General features: G+C 44.8%; 1 pseudogene across 1 annotated transcript; it reads right to left on the bottom strand.

Annotated features, from left to right (window-relative positions):
• Positions 1 to 7,985: 7,985 nt before the first annotated feature.
• On the bottom strand, positions 7,986 to 8,826 carry LOC308647659 (protein SET-like; annotated as a pseudogene). The gene has a single exon. The product of its transcript is annotated as a protein SET-like (transcript).
• Between the last annotated feature and the right edge of the window lie 8,334 nt (positions 8,827 to 17,160).

Below are 17,160 nucleotides of genomic sequence, written 5' to 3' on the forward strand. Positions count from 1 at the left end.
GGAATGTCAGTCATTCAGTGGGGGCAGCAGCTAGGTCAGCTTTGGTAAAAACGAGCCCATGTTTTGGATGCATGCCTTGCCTCTATTTCTGTCACTGGGCAGCTAGCTATTACATGCATGAGCCTATGGGGCAGGGATGAGGGTAGCCAAGAACCAAGGCTGGCTGATATCTCCTGGGTGAGTGCTGTCTACTTGGCTGCTTCATGCCTCCTTCAGATATTGCATAAGCCAGTGCACCCACTTCCACCTGTATCCCAACACAATTCACCAAGATTAACATCTTGATAACTGCAATGAGACAAAGATATAGACTACCACAATTAATGCTGCGTATATAAAGAATTCTGCTTTTCTTGTGCTTTATCATACATTACTAACTAAAAGAATATATGTATATATCTCTTTATATTGGATAAAATGAGATATAACTATGTGAAATTTTTCTTTCATTTAAGATAAAGATATGACACATTAATAATAATAATGATAACAATAATAGATACAAAGTGCCATCTACTACAGGGATACGGGTCCCTTTTTCATCTTTCTGGTGAATGAGCTGAATCCAGAATCCCATCCTAAAAGTCAGTTTCCTAGAACCACTTGTGGCACCAACTGTCTTGGGCAGACCTTGAGGAGATTATTTGTGAGCAAGTAGTTTATCAAGAAGGTTACCCGAGGAGATATTGATAAGGGAGTAGGAAAAGCAAGTGTCCTAGTCCATTCAGTCTGCTCTATCAAAATGCCATAGACTGGGTGGCTCACGGAGAACAGAAATTTATTTCTCACATTCTGCAGTGTTAATGATCTAGGCACAGGTGGATTCAGTGTCTGTTAGGACCTGCTTCCAGATTCAAGGACGGTGATCTTTCCGCTGTGTCTTCACATGGTGGAGAGGGCAAGAGAACTCTCTGGCAGCCTCTGTTATAAGGGATCTAATCCCATTTGTGAGGGCTCCATCCTGATGTCTTAATTACTTCTCAAAGATCTTACCTCCCAAACCATCATATTTGTAGGTTAGAATTTCAGTGTATGAATTGGCTGGGGTGAGGGGCTTTAGTCTGTAGCACCAAGCAAGGCTGTGACTTAAAGTGAAGTTCCAGCCTCGACTTGGCCTTCTAGGAGCTTTTAGAATAAATTACCCAACAGAGCTTGTCTGCCCCAAAGCAAGGCAAGTTCGGTTTTTATATCCTTGTACCAATCAGTCATTGGGCACCATGAAGATTCGTGAGGTCCCGGGATCTTTTGGGAAGCATCTAAGTGAAGTGGTTCCCAGGAATCAAGGGGGATTCTTTAATGGAAATTGTGGATGTGAACTCATGGGAGCAAAGCCAGTAGAAACGGGGGTATGGGTACCCTGAACCGATTGTGGGGTCTTGGAGAATCTAGACAGAGTTCTTCAGCTGCTAAAGGAGCTAAGGGAAAAATGTGAGCAACTGACAGAGCTTCCAGTGCTGGGGAGGTGCCTAACTAAGCAGAGCTTCTGGTTCCCTCCTAGAATCTAACTCTGAAGAAACCACTGAGGAGACATAGAGATTGGGTCTCCATGTGTGGTTGGTGAGGGCACAGTGCTTGTATCTCAGCACATCAGAGAGACAGGTGCTGTGTTTGTGTGTGTGCGTGTGTGTGTGTGTGTGTGTGTGTGTGTGTGTAGTACTGGGGATTGAATCCAGGGACTCTACTACTGAGCTATATCCCCAACCCTCCTTATTTTTTATTCTGATAGAGTCTGGCTAAGCTGCCCAGGCTGGCCTTGAACTTGCAATGCTACAGCTTGGGCCTCCTGAGTTATCTTGATTTATTTAATCCTCACAACAATTGTATTAGGTGGGTTCTATTAGGATTTCCATTTCAATAAGAAACATGAGACTCCTAGTAGACAAAGAATTTACCAAGGCCTGACACTTGCCGTGGCCAAGCTGGGACTCAAGCCCCAGCACAGCCTGGCTATGCTGCCTCTTAAAACTGAGACGAGTTCAATGTAACATAATCATTGTCCTTTTCTGAAACACCTTTAGGAATTCATTCCTCAGCCACTTGTCAATTGTTGGGGGGGCAGTTTTGTAATCTTATTTGACATGAAATCCCACCATTAATATTTAAAACATGGGTATGGTTGGAACCTTGAAAAATTGGTTGAGGGCTGGGGTGGTGGCTCAGTGGTAGAGTGCTTGCCTAACATGTGTGAGGCACTGGGTTCGATTCTTGGTACCACATGTAAGTAAATAAAAATTAAGCTCTGTCGACAACTAAAAAAATAAAATTAAAAAGAAAATTGGTTGAGTCAGTGAATGAATGAAGAAATGCTCTGCGTGGAATAGGACATGGGTGGAAAGGGAACACATAGGATGCTGTATTTCTAGATATTACTTCAGCAGAACCTTGCAGCTCACTCCAGCACGTTTCTGTATAGTTGCTATGAATATTAGCTCTCCTGGTGCTTATCCAATAGCATGAGTTAGGAAATATGATGTGCTTTTCTTGATTTACAATTGAAAGCAGAAATAATTCTTAAGAGGTAAGTGAAGTGGAAGGCAGTCATTGTCCCTAACAAGTGTGTCTTTTTCTTATTGGTCTGTATACACGTGCACACACTGAGAACCCTGGATATATCTAATTCTGCATTTATAGCAGTTTATTACCTGCAGGGATAAGTGAGGTTATATAATGGGCTTTAGTTCAAAGAATGTGCTTGCTTGTATATGCAAATATCTGTCTAAATTGCTTAAAATAACAAGTTGCTTAACACCATAAACTGAGGGAATTTGGTTTGAAATGTTTGAACATCATCCCTCATTAGGCTTGCCGACTACAAGTATATAGGATGAAAGATGGTTCCTTTCAGTGCCAAGCACTCCAGCCACGCAATGTTTCCAGAGGAAGGGAAGAGGCTCAATTCTTATTCCATATTCCACCCATATTTCAGATCCTAGAGTCTGAATGATTTTATCTATTAACAACTTTTGTGATTAAGTTGCTTTGGTTTCTTAACAGAAACCCAGTCTATAGGATATAGTGTCACTAACCACAGGGTCATTCAGAGTCTAAGCCTTTGTCCCTGTCAACATGGTTTCCTGATTGCTGAGCTGTGCAGCTGGCCTACTGATCCCCTCCAAGAAGCGGTGGCAGAGCAGTGGACCAGGAGGGCTGGGACACAGGTGTCAATCACAGGCTGTGGCTTCTGTATTAAGCCTGCCATGACATGGCCCAAGGCACAGCAAGCCAGGGCCCAGCCTGGGCCATTGAGGGGTGGAAAATGGAAGTGGGCAGACCCAAAAAACAGTTCAGACTCCAGGGCTAACCAGCGGTGTTGATTCTTTCCAAGGCTCGATGAGCATAAATTTGGACCAACAGCTGGCACTCTCAAGTGGCAACCTGCTGTCAGGTCCCCTCTCGGCCTGTGAGAATTCTGTTTCTATTCTTCACACTTGAATAAATTCTACTCCTTTTATTCACTCTTCCTTGTCTGTGGATTTCATTCTTTGAATTCACAAGACAAGAACCCAGGAAGAACTTAGCAGTACACTGCTAGGGTCTGCTACCACACTGTGGGGTAGTGCCCTCCATTAGGAGCCACAACACGCCACTCTCTGGCTTTGCCAGCTGCGACCTCAGAGCCAGCCCTGCTGTGTTTAGCTGCTAACACTAAAATGGGCTTTCTCCGCTGCTGAGGCTGCAGCTAGCGCAGATACCCTGCCCATAGGAGCAGAGAATCCAGTTTCATCTTCAACTTGGATTTCAATCCTTCTCTTAATAAAAGTGGAGTCTGCGTTTTAGGTGGTAGCATTTTATTTTGCTCCCTAAGAGGGCGAAGGGCAACTGAGCTTTATTTTCTTAGTTTCTTTTGCCCTTTTCTTCTTTTTTCCTGCCATCCTGACTGTGGTGCAGCTGGTCACATCATATCCTGGTTAAAACTTTTTCGGGCTCTCTCAGTCCCCCCAAGTAAAAGGGCTACTCGTTGGCCTGACACCTGCGTCCTTTGTCATTCAGTCCCTTCTCCCTTCCCTGAGGTTTTCCCTGCTCCTCAGCCTCCATATTCCCACCCTTTGCTCTGTTTTCAGTGTCTCAACTATTATTTTCCCCGTCTCAACCTTTCTGTGATTTCCAAATCCTCTGGGCCTTACATCTATGATTTCTTCTATTGTTTCCACCTTCCCTGTCCATTCTTCTGATCCTTCTGATCCTTTCCTGCTGTCACCAACTCTGAAGCATCCCCTCAGCCCTTCTCAGGACTCTGTGACTTCCAGCATGCACCCCACCCAGGTCCCAGGACATCAGCCTCGTGCAATTCTCCTGCTGGACTGAGAACTCCAAGCCTGCCAGGACCAATTATTGTCTGTCTCCAACATCTCAGTACCTAGCATAGGGGCCTGGCTCACTGAAGAATTTAAAAGAAACATAAATGAAAAAAAAAAAAAACTGTTGAATGGATGTTCTGGTTACTCTCTTGTAACCATATCTCCACTTTGGGGAGATCTGAACTGTACTTCGTCGACTTAGTCAACTTCATTCAAGATGTACGGCCACAAAAGTCAACTGAAAGCTGTTAGCACCATAGAAAATTTCCTGAAAACAAAGTTAACTTTTGAAATTTAAAACACACAAAATTAGTTCCTACCTTTTGAAGCCCAGATCTGAAGCCCAGTTTCTCAAGTCCTAAACCCTAGTACTGTTTTTAAATCAATCTATTTTCAATTCTTAGAGACCATGGTGATCATGTGGGAATGAACCAACCCAGGTGATGTTGCCTCTTACCCTCCCTTGCAGCTTTTCTTAGAAAGTGTGACATGGGTTTATTTCTGCTGGCATAATAATAAGAGGAAGGATAAACACAGCATGACTCTGCTTCATGTAGTGTTCGTATAGGATTAAAAAAAAATAGCTAGGAAGATCTAAAGAACTCTTCCAAAATAGAGTGCTCATGAACAAAACTGATTTTTATTTAGAACAGAATTCTGGGTATGCAGTGTACACTTTGGTATCTCCCTGGCCATTATCAGCAGCAGCCACAATTTGACCAGAGAAAACGAAGAGACTTTAAGAATGTAGGTGTGTTCCTAACTGGACCCCAATGTCTCCCTGAAGGGAGATTCTTTACAACGGGGGCTAGGAGTTAATGAAGTCATGACTTTATTTTTATTTTAAAAGTTTTGATGGGTCTTTTTCTAAATACTTTGTAAACTATAAATCACTAGTGGAGTGTGGCTTTGAGTTGGACATTGCCTTTATCGGTTTGAATTTTTAGAGACAAGGAGCCCAGCTTCTGTTTGTGTACTTCCTGGATTTCTTGTTCAAGGTAGTGGAAGTGGACCTGACCCTACTTAAAAAGACTTCTTAAATCTGCTGGAAGGACATGCAGTGGTTCACCAGGAAATGAGAACAAAGTGGGAAAAGGGAGGATGAGATAAAGAGAGTGTATCAGCATCTGAGAAGTGCTGTAACAAAATGCCACGTCCTTGGTGGCTCACAACAGAAACACATTCCTTCTAGTTCTAGAAGCCGAAGCCCCAAATCAAGACCCCATCTGGAGGCTCCTGGGGGTGATTGCTCCACACTTGCCCTTGGCTCCATGTGGAGCCTAGCAGTGGGCTCCCCCTCCGCCTGCCTGTGTCTTCACAAGGCCGTACCCTCTGGATGTGTCTGGGTCCCAAATCTCCTCCCTCCTTTGTTCACAAGGACAGCAGTCCTTAGATTTGGGGCCCACCCTAAATCCAGAAATGATCTTATTTGAGATTCTTTTTTTTAAACATTTTTTTTAGTTGTAGATGGACACAATGTCTTTATTTTTATTTATTTGTTTAATGTGGTGCTAAGGATCGAATCCAGGGCCTCATGCGTGTGAGGCAAGCACTCTACCACTGAGCTAAAACCCCAGCCCCAGATTCTTAATTATATCTGCAAGAACCCTATTTCTAAATAAGGTTACATCCCAAAGTTCTTGAATATAACTTTTTTTGGGGGGTGGGGTGGGGCTAATTTAACCCACTACAGAGAGAGTTCACCTAAGTAGAGATCCTTCCTGCTTTGATCCTCCCGAGAACTCTATATTTTGGCCTTCTGAACTTTCTCTTCTAATCAGTGAGGCAAACCCCTGCCTTCTTGTCCACAGTACTTACAATAAAGCCAGATTCAGACATGCTATTAAGAGGTGAGCTTGAGGACTGAGAAAGAGAAAAATAAGCAAGAAACCCGGAGGGAAGACTGGTATTCAAATCCTAAAAGGTCAAAATATAAAATGAATGATATTCATATGGTTCTATTTTTTGACATGAAAATGCATATATGTTCATAGGACATGTCTGGAAGGATATTTGGGGATCAGAGGGTCTTAAATTTCTTCTTTATGTGCATTTTATATTTTATAATATCATGCAATTTTAAAACATCTTAAGCACTATAGTTAATTGTTTATGAAAAGATAATGAGATCCAAGTGTCCATTTGAGCTGCTAGAACAAAATACCATAAACCGGGTAGCTTATAAACAATAGAAATAAATTCTCATACTTCTGGAGGCTGGGAATTTGAAGGTCAAGTTGCCAGAATATTCAGCTCTGGTGAGGGCCCACTTCCTGGTTCATAGATGGTATCTTCTCACTGGGTCAAAGGGACAAGGCAGCTCTCTGGAGTCTCTTTTATAAAAACACGAATCCCATTTATCTACCCTTATGGCCCCTAAAGGCACCTTCTAATGCCATCACATTGGTGATTTGTTTTCAACATGTGAATTTGAGGGATGAGAGGGGCATAAATATTCAGACCGTAACATCTGGGAGGCAAAGAATCACTCACTTGGTCTGGTCAGTGTTTCCAAGAAGCAATGACTCTGAATCAAGCAGAAAAGGTGAGACAGAAGACAGTGGACATCTGTCCTTGAATCTCCTTTTATCACTACAAATTCTGCTCACTCGGTGTGTGGTCACTATCTGGAAGATCTTACTGAACTGTAGATTCCAGAGCTGGAAGGAAGCTCACAGATCATCTGGTTGAACCTCCTTAATTTACAATCCATGAAAGAAAACCCTGGAGAGGCTAACAAGTCCCACCAAGGCCCCAGGGACAGAGATACAGCTGGGACCCAAGTCTAGGAATTACATTGCCCAGGTGGGATTCTTCCACGGCTGTGGGTGGCCGCTCACGGTCTTGTGCATGGACTATTGGCCTAACATGGGGTCAGAGTGTCTTTTTCTAGTTCAACTTCTTAATGGCTTATTCATTAATAAGCCACTTATTTATGTCACTACTAGGTAATCAAGGTATTAAGACTTATAAAACAATTATTAAATGCTTGTGTCCTGTCCCAAACATTATGCTGATCACTGGGTACATAAAGATGGTTTGGCATGTCTTTGGGATGCTATCTAGTTAAGAAGAAACTGTCACCAGGTCTAGTGAGGTTGTGGGTGATAATGAGGCCATTTGTGTGTGTTTGTGTGTGTATGTGTGTACACATTTAGTTTTATTGTAACAAAGCAACTTGCACACTTTCAACATTTAAAACTGAGCATCATCTTTCCTTTCCAGTGAAAACAAAAAAGAAAAATTTAAAAATAAACCAACAAAATTACAATAGAGAATGTTGATTCCAAATAAGATCCTACAGGTTCTGCCGAGTCTCCCGTTGAGTGGCAGGGCTCAGGTCATCATTAGGAGAGAATTTTATTTTAAAAGTGTCATCTTAAACTGCAAGGATGTCCATTAAACATCACAATTAAACACGCCAAAGGAGAAGCCATGTTGTCAAAATGCCCACTTTGTACTCTGCTCAAGGTATTTCCCCCCAAAATAAGTTGAGAACCACGATTTGAAAGAAGAGACCTCAAGAACAGGGTGACTGACTGAGCACAAGGGGGTAGGGGGAGTGGGGGGAAAGACTGCAACTTGCTCCCAGGGACTGAATTAAAAAGAAAAGAAAAAAAAAAAGAAAGAAAGGAAAAAAAAACAAAAGAAAGGAAGAAAAAAAGGTTGGAATCCGTCAGTGTTCAATTAGTCGTCTTCTCCTTCATCCTCCTCTCCTTCCTCCCCTTCATCATCATCTTCCTCACCTTCATCCTCATTCCCTTCTTCATCGATATCTTCCAGTCCTTCTCCTTCCCCTTCTCATCATCGTCTTCTTCATCCTCCATATCAGGAACCAAATAGAACTGCAATGGATTTGGCCAAGTGTCATCTTTGGTGACCTCTCCTAACTCACCTGCACCTGCAGCAGGATGGTCAGTAAAGCAGGTCGAGAAGCTCTCGGTTCTCCATGCTCCCCCTTTCTGCTGGCTCGATTCTGTGTTGGACTTGAACGTTTCGTCAGATCCTTTCCAGATTTCCATTTGATTTCAGTGGACTTTGAAGACGGATCGCCACTCTCATTCAGATGAAATTCTTTGGAGAGAACTTTATTTTCGAAGTCAGGGTTTTCATCCAAATAAAAATCTATTCTGTAACCTGATTTGATATCTTCAAATTGTGTCCCTTCAACTCTGGTCAAATGATGCAGCGCCTCTTCATCTTCCTCCCCAAGCAGTGCAGACACGTGTGGATGGTTGACAAATGTTGTTACCCCTAAATTGGGGATTTGGGTGATCTATTCTGACCTCTTCTGAAAATGGTTGGCAGAGTTTGTTTTTTTCTGCTTTTCTTTCAATACCTCCTCCCTGGCTTGTTCATTAAGTCTGCCTGTTTCATTTTGTACCTCATCGATATGTTCAATTTCTTCTTGTTCTTTTTCTCCCTTCGGCAAACCTGGAGAGGCTGATGAATCTGCCTGCTTTGTGGGGGCAGGCAGTTTGGGTTTCTTCGTTTGAGGCTGGAGCGAAGATTGGGATTTGAGGGCCATCCTGTGAGGGAAGTCAAGGAGCAGACCCAAGCCTCTCACAGCCCACCAGGGAGACGTGCGGAGAACCCAGATGAGGCCATTTTCACACAAAAGGCCCAACTCTCCATGACTGGAGTTTCCGGCTACTGTCCTGGGAATTCATAACCCACCCCACCCGCCATGTCATATGAAGAAGTCCCAGGACAGAAGGACAGCAGAAGGGTTTGCCGGTGGCGTCTCACAGACACTCGGCAGCAGCTTTGGCCCTATGTGTCCCAGGGTCTTATTTGGGAAGTCAATGTCCCCAAAACCACTTGAGGAGGGTGACTGCCAATGTTATGTGTCTACTTGGCCAGGTTGGTTGGAGGACTCAGCTCTTTGGTCCCACACTATTTTAGATAGTTCTGTGAAGGTATTTTTAAAAATAAGATTGACATTGCCATAGGTAGGCTCTGAGTCAAACGGATTATCCTTCTGCATCTTCTCCACTCAGTTGAAGGCCTTCGTAGTAAGAAGACTGACCTCCCTGGGGGAAAAGGAAATTCTGCCTGCAGACTCAGCTACAAGACCCAGACTTCCCTGGGTCATCAGAATGCCAGCCTACTCTATGGATTTTGGATTCACCAACCTCCACAATCATATGAGTCAATTCCTTAAAAAATCTATGACTATATTGATATTGATATCTGTATTTATCCACATCCTATTAGTTCTGTTTGTCTGGAAAATTCTAATACCAGAAGAAAGTTAATTTATTTTCTGTTGCTATAATAAAATACCTGAGACTGGGTAACTTAGAAAGAGTAGAGATATATTGAGCTCATGGAGCCTGGGAAGTCCAAGAACATGGCACCAACATCTTCTCAGTGAGTGCCCTTTTGCTGCATCAAAACATGGCAGAAGAGGGGAGTCACATGGCAAAAGCATGCCAGCTGGGTTCTCTCTTAGAAAGCCACCAGTGCCATCATATGGGACTCTTGACCTCCAGCTAATCCTAATTACCTGCCTGAGGCTCCACCTCAACACTGTTCAACTTGCTGGTTAGAGCCCCGAAGTGGTTAATATGTGACAAAAATGTATAATGCCTAATGAAAAAAGAACTTATGAAAGTCATAAAACATTTTTTTAAATTAAAAGCACCAAAATTGCAAAATGAATAAAAAAATATAACTTCTGTTTTCTGGACTTCATCTACTCTTCTCAAGGCCTCAGTGCCTAATCTAATTCTCCTCTGTCTTTTGTTTCATCTGAGTTTTCTACTTCCCACTTCTAGGTAACCCCCATATTTTTTTCCATCGGATGATTCCTAACAGAAACAAGTTTAATGTGTATGAAGTGAAATTTTGATGGTTTCAAATAAAAATCCCTGTTAGTACTAATGAAAAAAACCTAACTCAATCAGCTTTAGGGAGTTAAATGGGGATGACTGCCTTCAGGTGTAGCTGTATCAAGTGGCTGAGGCGTTGGTTGACACGAGGACTGTCCATCTTTAACTTCAGTTGACTTCACTCAGAATCTCTTCAACATGGCAGCAAGAATCCCCTGGCATATTCAGTCTCCCATGTTCCTTAGATTTCTGCGTCCCAGGGTAAGAGAGAGGGGCCCCCCATCCCTATCCCTACCTCCAGCTCTCATACAAACTCCCCATATGACTTTGTTTTTCCCTGATTGCACTGCAGACTCCCAACCCGTCAATGGGCTGGAGTCAGGCTAGTCCTCACTAATACTGCAAAGATGGGTGAAGAGCCCCTGTCTTCAGAAAGGGAGACAGAGGAGACCGAGGAACAGGTGCCCACTTCAGGTCCACAGAATGAGCATTCCAAGGGGGACTCTCATGACAGCAGAAAGAGAGCCCGCGTCCTCTACTCTGTCAACACCCTGCCCAGTACAGGATGATTTGGGAAGACCCACCCCCACTTCTGGTTGGCCTGGCTGGATAGGTGCCCAGAGAGGCTAGGAGAAAAGAGCCTGACACAACAGGTGCTCTCAGGCTCCCGAGGCCCTGAAGTGTGGTCACACATGTCCAATCTGCCCAGGGCCTGCCAGACGTTGCCATGGAGAGGAGAGTGGAGGTGTGGAGTGGAGGAGGATGGAGTCCATTGCATCTATTGGCTCCTTAGCCAATAATGAAAGTTAATATTAATTGAGTACTTACTACGTCCCAAGTGATTTAAAATCTCCTTTAATTTTTCCTGAAGCCCAACAATGCAGTGACCATTGCCATTGTGACTCCACAAAGGTGAAAGTGATGTTCAGGAGGGTTCAGTAACTGACTCCAAGTCCCCTGAACATCTGCTTGGCCAGTCCCAGGTAACCTCCATCACCAGTTCTAAACAGCGGAAAGTTATGTTCAAAGCTGTGCCTTCTGGAAATAAATCTGGCAGCAGTGGGGAAGCTAGACTGCGTTTTCTCAGCCCACCACTGTCCATGGGAAGGCCTGACCATGGGGCCATCAGCATCTAAGCTGAGCTTAGCATGGCTGTCTAAGTGCCGGCTCTGGCCCTGCTCCAGTCCCCTACGCCTGGCTGCTAGGAGTTGGATGAGGGCCTTGGGCCTCACAGCTCTTTTTTTCATAGTGGGTGCTTGGCACCTCACTTCTCGCTGCACCTCCTCTTGTTTTGAGCCCTACGCTGGCTCATCTCAGCAGCAGACGGTCCTCTGAATAGAAATCCACCCTCAACAGTCGAGACCCACCAGCAGCTGGAGCCTGTACGGTTGCAACTTCCTGTTGAATCGACTCCTGGGGCAGAAACCACATTGTTATTTATACCCAAGTCTCTTTATTCATGGTGCTTTACAAAACACAAAAGGGGCAGTCCCCTGCCTTACGGAGCCAACAGACCACAGACACACAGAAGACAACAGGACACAATCAACCCCTCCCCTCGCCTTACCTCAAACTTCCCTTCTGCCCCAACAGTCCCCTCCGCTGCCCCTTGAGTTTCTTTTTATTACCTTCCCCTGAGCCGTCTTATTACGGAAATAGACTCCTAATTAACACATCAGGTTTCCCCTTTGCCAAAATGCCTTGCAATGCGCTTGCTCCGTGGTGCTGTTCGCTCAGAACACCCTCCTGCTATCTTTATTTTGTTCTGCTTTTTGTCCTGGCTGGTATCATGTGTTTCTTTGTATTGAGAGCTTGTCAGCTCAGGGGACCTGGCACGTATTAATTAGGAGGATGGTCCAGAGCACAACACAGCTTGATGGAGAGCAAGTCGGAGTGGGGAACTGGGCAGAGAATCAGGAAGAAGCTGAAGTGAGCAGCGTGGGGGAGATGGCTGGTGACCATGACCCAGTTTTCAGGCTCAGGTTGACTGAGTGTCAGCCTCTTGGCCTGTGAGTCCTCGCTTCGGCTAAGCCAGCCCCTTCATCTCTCACCAATCCTCCATTTGTTTCTCTCTTCCACTTTTCCAAATTCTACTGATTTTTAAAGCCAAGATGAAGCCTCCAGAACCTTCCCTGGTTCTTCCAGTCCCAGTTAACCTCCATTTCCACGATGCTCTAACTCTATAGTGGCACATATTTAGCCTTTGAATGTGTCGCCTTGAGGACAACCATCTCAGGCTCTCTGGTCATCAGCCAGGGAGAAAAGGGGTCCAGCTGGACTGAGGTTGAACAAGGAGACCTGGGAGATGCTTCAGATCTGAGCTGAGATGCTTGGGACCGTCACTGTCCCAAGGGCAGCAGAAGGTAGGAGCAAGCTCATCAGGAGATACCACTACACAGAAGCAATGTCCCAGAGAAAACTAGCCCTGGTAGAGATTAAGTTTACAAATCTCTACTACCCCCCACTACCTAGAGTTACCCCTGTGACAAGCAGCCCAATTATAAACGAGCAGCTGAAATTTGAAGAGTCTGTCGTTGGAATTTTGGCCTCATCAGAAACACCTATGTCTCCGTCTGGTCTAGATGTGCATGGGGGAAGATGTTGGGACTCTGTGCCATCCCTTCAAAATCCTTTCTCCATCTTGGGGTGTCCTGTCTTGGCCTATTTGCTTGCAAGCCAACTGAGCAGCCAGAAGCACGTGGGTATTTGGGTTCTTCCTGGGGTCCCTGGTCAATGACTGACTGGTGCAGAACATCCAAGCCCAGCTCCCTGCCTAGAGGTGGGACAAAGTTAACTTATGCTCCATGGCTTTCCATGGGGTGGAGCTAAGGCTGGGACTTGGCCAGGAATGGCTCCTTGGTGGGAATCTTCCCCTTTCCCATCCTGCTTAGCCCTTCTCCTTCTCTTGTACCCCCAGACTGATTTTCCCCAGAGCACTTCCTTAATAAATTCTTGACCATTAATACCCCCCATATGTCTGTTTCTGAGATAAATGAGACCGAAGATAACACGCAATGGTGTATCTCTTCACTGGCAGTTCCCCTGCCCTCAAAAGCCTATATTTGAAGACCACTTTTAAAGCTCTCTCTCTTTTTTTTTTTTTTTTTTTTGGTACCAGGGATTGAACCCAGGGCTCTTAACCACTGAGCCATATCCTCAGCCTTTTTTTTTTTTTTTTTTTTTTTTTAACATTTTATTAGAGATAGGGTTTCACAGAGTTGCTTAAGGCCTCACTAAATTGCTGAGGCTGGCTTTGAATGCGCCATCCTCCTGCCTCAGCCTCCTGAGCCACTGGGATTACAGGCAGCGCCACTGCACCTGGCCATAAAGTCCAAAATTTTAATACCACATTTTCAATCCACTCTACTACAGTAAAAACCCACCCAGTATTTCCTAGGTAATGTGGTAACAGATACACAGACAGAAACTTAACTTTTATATCTAGATTGCAAATTAAATGTCACCATTCATATCCCTAGCAATAGTAGGCTCTTCCCCCAGAAGACCTGGATGCTGCCCAGGTCATCACCGACAGATTCTGCTGAAACTCATGGATTCTGCATTCTTGGTTCTACAGCTCAAGAATGCTTCTGTATCACTGGCCCTGACCAAAACCCTTCTGATGGGTCACCTTAAGTAACCAAGCAAAGGAAAAAGTGACCTTTCTTTTCCAGGTCACAAACCACTGAACTCAACCTAATTTGTTAAGTCCTCTCCTTAAAACCCTGCTGCCCCTTTGCCTCTGGGTGTGCTGCTGCCTCCACCACCCTCAGGCCCGAGGCCAGAGCTAGTTTTTCTTTGTCCATTGTGCTCTGCACCTGGCTGGGGCCACGCCTGTCAAATTTGTCCATCACCTGGGAAATGAAAGTCACAGATGACTTTGAATCAAGCCAGGCAAACAGGTTTTGTACAAGATTCACCCTATTCACGGATCCAGGTACCTTCACACACTAGAGCCTAAACTGGCAACTGACATGTAATTTTCTGAAATGTCATTTCTCCAAGTCCTTTAGCTAGATGCCCGAGGGTTCACTTGGGTTTTCTTTCTGGCTCTGTTTTTCAGCAACTTGATCCTGTTTCCTGCCTGCCTGAGAAATTTCAGTTTTCCTGAACCTCAGGTTTCTTTGTGTGTGTGTGTGCTTTAGATTTCTAAGAAAGGCAGTTTATTAGGAAGCCTATGTTTACCCAAGTACGTGGTGAGTCCAGGTCGGCCAGAAGGCTAGATGGGATTCCTTGAAATTGTGTTCCAAGCAGGGACTCCGGGGAGCTAAAGGTAACATTTAGTCATCGATGGGATAATTCAGGTCCATTCCTTCTCCTTGCCTTCCTCAGAAGGGACGGCAGTTGGAGCTAGCCATCTCTAGAAGACGAACCACCTTCCCCCCCATAGAAGTGGGTGATTACTGAAGGGCCACTATTTCCCGCGCTGGTTTCCTCTCTGTCTTTGGATTTAGTCACACTGGCTTTCCCAGCTTCGGCAAGGTTAACAGTGGTCGGAATGCCACTGGCCGCTTCCCATCTGGGATCCAGCCTGGCGTCTGGATCTCGTTATGTAGGCATTTTCAGAGCATTACAGCTCGGCTGTGAGAGCATTCTGGCTTAAAGCGAAAATGCAGGGGAACCTCGCTAATCTAACAACTTCATAACGCTTGTCACCATCCCAGAGGGGACTGCAGTGGGGATTCGCGATTTCAGGGTGCACGGGACCAAGCGGCCCTGGCCACTGGTCAGTGCCAACCTCTCCAGGTTTGCTTCTCAGAGCAGATGGGATGACGAGACTTCACCACCGCAGGATCCTTCTGCTTCACTAGGGACGGCCTGAAGTGCCCGAGACCTTGACTTGAGTCATTTTGGCTTCTGCCCCCTTCGGTGCCAAGACTCTATGGAAAACGCATTGCTCTCCCAGGGCACTGGTGCCTTCCAGTCTGAAAGCGATCTTTAGAGTCATGCACTGAACATGTGTTTCCAGATTTGTTTTTAGGTTTTCGGTTTTCATAGGACTTTATTCACACACACATAATTCTAATACTTTGGCGGGAAGAAGTTAGTCCATTTTCTCTCCCTGTGGGGGTGAGGGAAGCGCTTCATATTCACATTCACATTATTTCCGATGATCTCTAATTTCCAAGGCATTCATTAGTTGACATTTTCTATTTATCCTTTCTCACTTCATAAAAACAGATACTAAGTTTCCAAAAGAAGAAAAATGAGAAAAAAGTGACCTGTTGTCAGTTTTTGAAACATAACTATACACCCTTAAAATTCTACTAATTCTATTCAGGATATTACAGTTGAAACGTGTGTGTGTGTGTGTGTGTGTGTGTGTGTGTGTGTGTGTGTGAAATATCATTGCCTTCTTCTGTATTATGGAATTGTTACCTGTCTTGGAAGGCAGACCTCTGTAACCTAGTTTACTGGAAATATGGGCGAGAAAGCTGATGTGTTGCACACGTTCCCATGAAAATGCCTCCCATCTCCAGCCGGTGCTCAAATCTGAACACAACAAAAATACGCTGTAAAAACGGACATAACCACTTTAACTTAAAAGATGCACTGATGGCTGTGGTATGATTCAGTGTCACCTGTGACTTTAGAATACAAACTTTGGTTAGTTCAGAACAAGCTCCAGGCAGGATGTGTGTGAACTTCTTTGTGGAAATCTCTTAAATTTGGCAGCAAATTGCTCAAAATGTCAAAAGCAATTGTTATCCTTCCTCTCTTGACTTCCCCTAAGTCTAGAGATGGCATTTGCCAAAGATGGAAAACACACCTCAGAGTTTGCCTTGACCCAGGTCGTCCCAAGTGATGTCAATTTCATGTCACTCCTCATCAGTAACTCTGGGCCATATCATCATAATCAAAGTATATCTTCTAGAAAAGGTGTCCTTCCATCAACACACTGAACCTTATATTTCTCTTGTTCATAAACTCAGCTTCATTGAACGTGGCAGGAGAAGCTTTAGCAGTGACCCAGTCTTCCAGGTAATTTAGCTGAAATCTGAACACTGGAGGGAAGGAATTCCTAGGAAAACAGCAGAAAGGGACCTCTGGGGTCTGCTTCTTAACTAGTCTAAGACACTGCTTTGAGGGTCATGATCACTATGCTCTTGACCACTGGAATTTTGGAAGTCTACAGAAAATTTGTTGGGAATTGAAAAATAGACTTTAGAAATGTATGTGAGAGCTGGGCGTGGTGGCACATGCCTGTAATCCCAGCGACTCCGGAGGCTAAGGCAGGAGGACTGCAGGTTTAAGGCCAGCCTCAACAGTTCAGCAAGGCTCTAAGCAAATTAGTGAAATCCTGTCTCTCAATAAAAAATTTAAAAGGCTGGGGACTTGGCTGAGTGGTTAAGCGCCCTGGGGTTTAATCCCTAGTACAAAAAATAAAAAGAAGAAGAAAGAATGTATGTGAGATTATGTCCCCGAAAATGATTTCTGATAGCATTCAAAAAAAAAAAAAGGCAGTGTCCCGCCGCCTCTGAAGTCCTTCTGGAGCTGGCGTTGGCCTGGCCTGTGTCACTGTTGCCCTGCCCCGTGTGGCTCTGGTCTTGGTGGCCTCCCCAAGCTTCAGCCGGAGCCCGTGCTTGAACAATGCCCTGCAGGGGGGCACTCTTTCCCCAGAGGATTTACCCAGGGCTGTCACTTGTCCCCTCATTCAGGATTCTGCTCAGAGGTCACCCCTCCTCAGAGTGGTCTTCCTTGACCCTTGTTAGGGGCTGCATTGTGTCTCCTTCAAAATTCAGTGCTGCAGTCCTAACCCCCTGGACCTCAGAGTGTGGCTACATTTGGAGACAAGGTCTTTAAAGAGGTAATTAAGTTAAAACGGGTTGGGGAGGGTGGGCCCTAATCCAGCCTGACTAGTGCCCTTTTAAGAAGAGATACACACACACACACACACACACACACACACACACCAGTCTTCAGCATACACAGAATAAAGTTGAGGGAATGTACAGCAAGAAGATGGCCAGGTTCCAAGGGGAGAGGCCTCAGAAGGAACCTAACCTGCTGACACCTTGACCTTGGAC

Source organism: Spermophilus citellus (assembly GCF_964194105.1).
Source record: "Spermophilus citellus genome assembly, chromosome: 4".
Classification (NCBI taxonomy): Eukaryota; Metazoa; Chordata; class Mammalia; order Rodentia; family Sciuridae; genus Spermophilus; species Spermophilus citellus.